This window comes from Acinonyx jubatus, chromosome C1 (genome assembly GCF_027475565.1).
Source record: "Acinonyx jubatus isolate Ajub_Pintada_27869175 chromosome C1, VMU_Ajub_asm_v1.0, whole genome shotgun sequence".
Lineage (NCBI taxonomy): Eukaryota > Metazoa > Chordata > Mammalia > Carnivora > Felidae > Acinonyx > Acinonyx jubatus.
The window spans coordinates 116,132,958-116,140,648 of record NC_069381.1 but is presented as its reverse complement, the minus strand read 5'-3'; the positions used below and the strand labels follow the sequence as shown (position 1 = coordinate 116,140,648).

The 7,691-nt window shown below is 49.7% G+C and overlaps 1 long non-coding RNA gene across 1 annotated transcript; it reads left to right on the top strand.

Annotated features, from left to right (window-relative positions):
• Positions 1 to 445: 445 nt before the first annotated feature.
• Positions 446 to 5,237, top strand: LOC113598268 (uncharacterized). The gene is made up of 3 exons (XR_003418936.2): positions 446 to 973; positions 2,078 to 2,174; positions 2,583 to 5,237. It is a non-coding gene; the product is annotated as an uncharacterized LOC113598268 (long non-coding RNA).
• Positions 5,238 to 7,691: the final 2,454 nt, after the last annotated feature.

Sequence of the window (7,691 nt, the reverse complement as noted above, 5' to 3'; positions counted from 1 at the left end):
GTCCCTAAATGCAACAGGCTTTCACCTCTGCCCCCCTCCCTCTGCCTTTCCCACTGCCAGCCACCCTTCCTTCCCTCTCCCCCCCCGCCCCCGCCCCACCTCCTCAGGGTGCTATGTGCCAGGGACACAGACTCCAGAATCCCTCAGGCCAAGGCAGGAGTTCTGCTGCTGCCTCCAAGCTCTGCGACCTTGACCACGAATGGAGCCTCTGGCCCCCATCTTTGCAATGGTGATAACCTGGCAAAGTCCTGCGGAGAAAATGAAACACTGTACAAAAACCCAGAACAGGCTCAATCCCCCCCCCCTCCACTTCTGGCCATTGTTTCTGCCTTGGCAGCAGGTGGAGTGACCCCACTTTGGCCTGTTTTCCCCGCTGTGCGGTCAGTCACACACCAGGGGATTGTGATCCTCTGCTCATCTGGCTGCCCCAGGTGCACCGTGGGAAAAGCACAGACAGGCGGGAAGGTCGGGGCTGATGTGGCATCTTTTCCCCTTGCTGAGTGCAGAGCGAGGCCAGCCCTGTGAGACAAAGCAACTTATCTAAGGCCACCGGGTGTCGGGCTTGCAAGGAGCTGTCTCTGGGCTCTCACGAGGACCTCCCGGCGCATGCCAGCCCCTCATGCTTGCACTGCACTCGATATTTCAAAGCACTGTGTCATCTGAAGCTAACTTTGAGGGGCTGTGGCAGCAGGGGCACTAACCTCATTTCCCTGGTGGGCGAAACTGAGGCCCAACACTGTGACCATAATTCTCTGCTAAGCCCTGTATCCTAGCCCTGTTCATCAGCCCGGTCTGATGAGGATGGCCCCACTGAAGAGCCACACTCTGGTGGGGACCCCTCGAGACTTAGCAGCTATTCCTTAATTCCTGTATTCATTTCACAAAATGTTTCAGGTGCCTGCCCTGTGACCCAATGGGATGCAGCAGTGAGCAGTTTCTACAGCTTCCCCCGTGCTGGCCCATCTCAGTGCAGGTATCATCTCCTCCACAGTGTCCTCCCTGATCACCCTACCTAAAGTTGCCCCTCCCTGCTTATATCACCCTGACTTATTTCTTCTCTGTTGCCTCTGTGGTCACTAAACACATGGTTACTTTAGGAAAATCTGGGAAATGTGAGTCATTTAAAGAAAAAGCTCCAGTGTTACAAGCTACAGAAAAATCCCTGTTAACATTTTAGTCTGTTTCCTTCCAGTTGGCCATCTCTACAAAGACCAATCGATGCCCACGTGCATTTCATTCTGCTTTTTGCTTAACATGAATCCTAAGACGGGCTTATTTTCACATGCTAGCATCTCCGGATCTTGCCCCGCACAACCAATGTTTTACCGGCACTGTCAGCCTGTTGCAATTCCCCTCTTCCAAAGTGGGTTGTTATTGCTTCTGACAGTGGGGACACTGCCAGCTTGAGAAGACTTTACATTAAACGTAAATTTAGTTTCAGCGTTTGCTTGAGGTGTTTTCAAACCATGTCTGTAGTGCAAATTCCGACTCTGACCTGTGTGAGTACAGGCTTTGTATCCTCAATGGTGATTTTATTCCCTCCCTGCACCCAGGGCAAGGCTGGGACATACCTTCTGCCCAACAGTGCTGTTTTTCATCACCCTTACATTTAGGGAATAGCCTTTTGGGGTCCTAGCTTTACTTAGATGCCTCTTGTTAGGTAACCCATCCTGGGTATTTTTTCTTCCTTCCTGATACATGAAATAGTGGCATTTCTTATAATCAGTAGTGTCTTAAGTGTGATGAAATACCATCAGTAGAAACATTTCTCAGACCACCATAAACACGTTGTGAGCATCTTTTTAATGGCTCTGCAATGTTACATCACAGCGTAGCTCACTCACCCGTCCCTTTGCTGTTCCTTATTGTGGATTGGGATTATTTCTGTTCTTTTCCGAGATCAGGAGCTCTGTGAGCTTTCCTACTACAAACGGCTGCTTTCTCATTCAGATGATTTCTTTAGGATAATTCCTGGAAGTCAAATAGCCAAGTGGAAGGAATGTATATTCTCACACATAAAGCCGAGTGTATTTGGAGGCTGATTTTTTTTTTCCTTTTGTCTGTATTGTCTTTGCAGAAACGGGGTCATTGCTGTCACAAGTTAGGGGTGTGAATCCACTTCTTCTGATCGTGGCTGGTCCAGTAAGGGTAAAGAATTAACTAATGTTAATGAGGTAAAGAGGCTGAAATTAGAAGCTTACTTGGGTATAGACTGCATAGAATTAAAAGCCAACTAAAGACCAGGGCTGGTTTTGACGTGTGAATGTGCCCATGTGGGGTCAGTGGTCTCTTTGGGGTCGATCACAGTAACCTCCAAATGTTATGAATCAATAAGCTGAGCACTGGGATAATTAAGTATTATTAATTCAAACTAACTTTGTGTGGGGGGGGGCTAGGAAGGGGAAACTTCCTGAATTATGGAATATTGTTGAACAAATGGTGGGTAATTCATGTATCAATTGTTTGCATTTAAATTAGTGCCACTTAAATATTTTAAGCAGTTTGCACGTGTGATTTAAGCTTTCTTCTCCAGCCTCGTTTATGCTATTAATTTACTCAGAAAATATTTTTGTTTTACAAAGGCGATCCTCAGTCCTGCTCTCACCTGGTTTTGTTGTAAATTCAGAGAGATTGTGCTGTGGATGAAAGATGCGTTTACTGGGACAGGAATGGACATTTGTGAAATTTCAATCCTAATTTCACTGTGGATTGCCTTTCATTCTTTCATTGACTGGTGCAGAGTAGCAAATACATGCTTTTGTACGTCATTCAGGGTCAGGCCCTGGAGTTACCCTGTGAACAGTGTGGGGCTCTCACCTTGCAGGGGCGGCCAGTCTAGCAATACAGGAGACAGATAGCACAACATGGGGACACAAGACACCACAGGAGTGTGGTGCTCCCTGCGTGAGACCTTCAGTGGCTTCTTGTTTCTCGGGAAAAATCCACATACTTTACCACACCCTTCAAGGCTCTGGTTGACCGGCCTCATCTTATCTCTCTGGCCTCATCTTACCACTTGTTGGGCTCCGCACCAGCTTCCTTCTGTTCCTCACTCTCCCAGACCATTGCTGCCACAGGAGAAGTCATCGATTTGTGGGTGGGGCAGACACCTTCATGGAAAGATGTCACTCAGAGAGCCTGGGCCCACCCATACACAAACCACCTGCTCCTCTCTCAGCGACTGCTAGGTCCTGGCATGTGCTAGGCCCTGCGACCCCTGTCCCCAAGGACCGATTACTCTTCTATACAAAGGGCACAAACATGGAACACTGAACAACCCTGAAAGAGCCAGAGTGAACCAGAGGTCACTGGGCTGAAAGCGATTGAGAGTTAGCCAGAAACTAGAGAGAAGAAGCAGTGGATATAAGCTGTAAGGTGAAGGTTGGGGGGCAGCTAGGTGATCTGGGGAGAAGGCTGTACTATTGGCTGTAACAGAACTCTAAACTGGACCAACACTGAGGCGGCCCACACTATGTTTCAGCGTAAGCCAGAGAAAGACCACCTGGATTTGAACCCCAGCTCTGTCTTTTAACCCGCTGTGTGTGAGGCCCAATGACTCAGCCTCCCAGAGACTAGGTTTTCTCATGTGCAAAGTGGGGATAATAACGCCTGCTTCACAGGACAGAGGTGAGATGGTAGAGATACGGGGCCTGGTACGTTTTGTAAATGATCAGCCTGTGAGCACTGTCCCCTGCCATCTCCCCCCAGCCTCCCCACCCTCATGTTGCTGCCGGAGAGAAGGATGCTTGACAGAGCATGGGGCCACCCTTAGATCTTAGAGTCAGGCAGGGTATAACTAAAGGGGAACTGGGGTGCCTGGCTGGCTCAGTCAGAGAAGCCTGCGACTCTTGATCTCAGGGTCATGAGTTCAAGCCTGACGTTGGGTGTGGAGATTACTTAAATAGATAAAACTTAAAAAAATAAATAAAAAATAAAGGCGAACTTACAGAATTCAAATAAACCACCCAGGTGACTGGCACCTGAGTCACTTCACCCTGGGCCCAGTTCTGCTTTATAGATTAAGGGGGCTGGTGGGTCAGGGGTCTCCAAATGCAGCAGTGCTGGGGAAATGCAGGCAGGTCCCCAGGCCTCCACCCAGACCCACCAAATCAGAGTCCTTGAGGGTGGGGCCCCGGAACCAAATTGTTTAAAAGCTCCCCAGATAATTCCAGGGTGCAGCTAGGTCTCAGAACTATCAGCCAGCTGCCCCCTGAAAAGCCTTTTCAGCCGTTAGAGTCTGGGTTTCTATTCGCATCAAATGCCCTGTGCTGCCCTGGGGGTCTTCTGTCTGGCCCTGAGCTCATCTGCTGTCCTCAGAGATAGGGCAGTTCCTCTGGTGCTGCTCACTCCACAAAACCACGATTCAGGACCACTGAGTGTGGAAATAAATCTTGAGGGGCGCCTGGGTGGCCTAGTCGGATGAGCATCCAACTTTGACTCAGGTCATGATCTCAGGGTTCATGAGTTTGAGCCCCGCATCGAGCTCGCTGCTGTTAACAGAGAACCCGCTTTGGATCCTCTGTCTCCCTCTCTCTCTGCCTGTCCCCAACCCCCCCCCCCCCGCCCCATCCCTCCCTCTCTCTAAACTAAATAAACATTGAACAAAAGTAAATCTTGAGCACTGTCCGGTGCCTTGCTCTGAACATCATCTGCAAGGGGAGGAAACAGCTAACCTCTGAGGCCTGGGATGCTTTCTTGCCACATATCAGCTGCATATAAAGGGGAAATACATCTCTGAGGCTGGAGATACATTACAGAGGAAAAGCTAGACCAGCAACCTTTTCTTCTGATGGAGCGGCAGCTCCCTACCAAAGAAAGAAAATGAAATTCTGCACAGTTCCTGCTGGTCTTAGATTGTCCTCCTGCAAGAACATAAAAATTATTTACCATCACTGAGGTTCTTTCCAAATTGCCCGAAACGGCTATAAACTTCCCGGCTTTATCTAGGGAGCCTTTGAGTTGGTGAGTTACTGTTCACGTAGTGAATTCTTACTGCAAATCCAGCATTAACAGATTTCCCCCATGAAGGCAGGTAATTTGTTGGACTCTGAGTGCTTTTACGGAGCTGGGGTTGAGGGGGGCTTGAAGAAAGAGGTTTTACTTACAGTTTCTAAGTGAGTGATTAAAAAAACTAGGTAAAAAAGGTTTCAGACTATTAGTACCACAGCAGCAGATGTATCAGCAAAAGCCAAAAGGGATTGTCATAAGTTATATGGGGGGTGGGGTGGGGTGTGTGGGGAGCAGAGATACAAAGAACATCTAGGATTTTTTTTAATTGATAAAAAACCGAGAGCACATTTAGAAGTAAATAGAGGGTCCAATTTTCCCTTTCCGGCAAAAAGGGCCTTCCAAAGGAGGAGGCGAGAGAATGATTTTCACTGATAAATAGAATAATGTCGATAAGGGTATGACAAAAGAGCTACTGTTTATGTGGCAAGGTATACAGGTGGACAGGTTGCCTGTATTACAGGGAGGAGACTCAGGCCAGTGGAGACCAAGGGCACGGGATTTGAACCCAGGTCCCTGTTCTTGCAGCATAGAAATCTGGATGTAATCATCAGTTTGTTTCTTTCCTTCATCTCCCACCTGAACATGGGGACTGAAGGGGATATTGGGGAGAGAACAAGGGCATTAGATCCCAGGTGGGTCTGGTTCCCTGTAGACATACCTCAAGTCTGGCATCTTTTTTCTTTTTAATTTTTTTTTATTTTAGAGAGAGAGAGAGAGAGAGTGGGAGAGAGAGGCAGGGGGAGAAGGAGAGAGAGAATCCCAAGCAGGCTCTGCGCTCAGCATGGAGCCCAACATGGGGCTTGATCTCATGATCATGAGATCATGATGAGAGCAGAAATCAAGAGTTGGATGCCCAACTCATTGAGCCACCCAGGGGCCCCTCAAGTCTAACTTCTAAGCACACATGGTAAGTGGTGGCCTCAGGCTTCATTTCCTTCCCCTGGAAGTAAATGCCCCAGCAGAACTGGCAAAGGGCATAGCCTTAGGCTTTTCTTCTTCCAGCGTATACTTTCTTCTTCCTTGGTACACTGTTGCGTGGCCCGGGTTTTCCTGTCCTGCATTCTGTCCGCCCGCCCAGCGCCCTTGGGTATAGATTCCCGCCTCTGTGTGCTGCACAAGGTTGTGATCTAAAGCCTGGGTTTTGTGCAAGGCAGCCCTGGATCCCACCTTTATGGCTTCCCTGATATAAGATCTTGGACAAACAGCTCAGTCATTGCACCCATCTTTTCCTGTAAAAGGGGGTGTTGATGGAGCCCACCCTGGAGGGCTGCTGTGGGGTCGGCTGGCTGCAAGCTGGCCTGTGCCAGATCAGTACTGGTGAGCGGGAAGCCTTCCGTGACGATCAGCCACTCTCCTGTTTAGAAAGGTGGTTATTTTTATAGTAGTCTTGCTATCTTCAGTCTTTACCCACTGATTCCCTTTGACAGCATTCTGGGAAATGCTGGCTGTCAGCTGCAATGCTTCCTCACCAACCTGATCCCTTTTCTGTTGGATTTGAAGGAGCTCTTCTGGAAGCTGTATTCTAACATCCGTCAAAATCAGCGTTTTGTGTGTAGCTTTGGAGAAGGGGAGATGATTTTATTGTCTCTTTGGTGGGAAAATTTACTTGAAACGTGGTCTGTGCTGAAAACCAGCCCCCATTGCGTGAGATAGGCACTCCCTGCACGGTCCACAAGGGGGAGCGGTAGTGGGGCTAACACATGGCTTGTCTATGGCCTGGACCCCATCTCTAGAAGGCATATGAGAGAGCAGAGGCATTGGTCAGGGTAGGGACCCAAGGGGCCCATGTCCTTACCCCCCTAAGACTGGATTCGAGCTTTTATTTCAGTCCCTCATTTGGACACATCTGGATTCTTCTCGTAAGATAAACAATATCAAACGCTTATATGCACACACTATGGGCCAGGCTCTGTTGCAGGCTGTCTGTACATCTTTGTGCACACGAAGCCCCTCATGCTTGCAATGGGTAGTGATTTGCTCAAGCTCAGATAGCTAGAAAGAGGCAGAGCCAGAGTGCACAGGTGGTCTGACTCCAGAGTCCAGCTCTGAACCCTCAGTACATGGCCTCTCATCGCCGACGGAGGAGAGAGTAGTTTTTATTGAGCACATACTATGTTCCAAGCATGGTGTAGGAATAACTAAAATCCCAGACACCTCCTTTCTCCCAAGGAATATTAGAGAGAGGGAGGGAGGGAGGGAGAAGGAAGGGCAGCAGACAGCTTTGCCCACCTTTGCCTGGTTCTGCCAGGCTGGGGCTGAAAGGACAGGTTGCTGCTGAGCCCAGGCCGAGCTGGGTCATCCCAGGAGGAGGGCAAGGCAGGCAGCTTCAGGCTCTCTCAGCCCAGGTGCAGCTGTCCCCCGCCCCACCAGGGGAGACAACCCAGAACACATCTGCTCATTAGTGGCCACCGGGGTGGCTGGCCCAGCGCCTGTCCCGCAGGGCCTCCCTGAGCTTGGAAGCCTGCCAGCCCGGGCACCTTGGGCACAGCCCCCAGAGCTGCTTTTCCAGGCTTGCTCCACAGGCGGGCACAGCCCAGGTGTCTGCCGGCTTTAGGCTTCAGGGTCATGGCCTCCACATCTAAGCCCTTGTGGGACACCCAGGAGCTCCGGCTCGGCAGTGTGGGTTGTGGAATCCAAAAACCAATTAATGTGGGGCTTGGGGGGAAATCTGTCTGACCGGT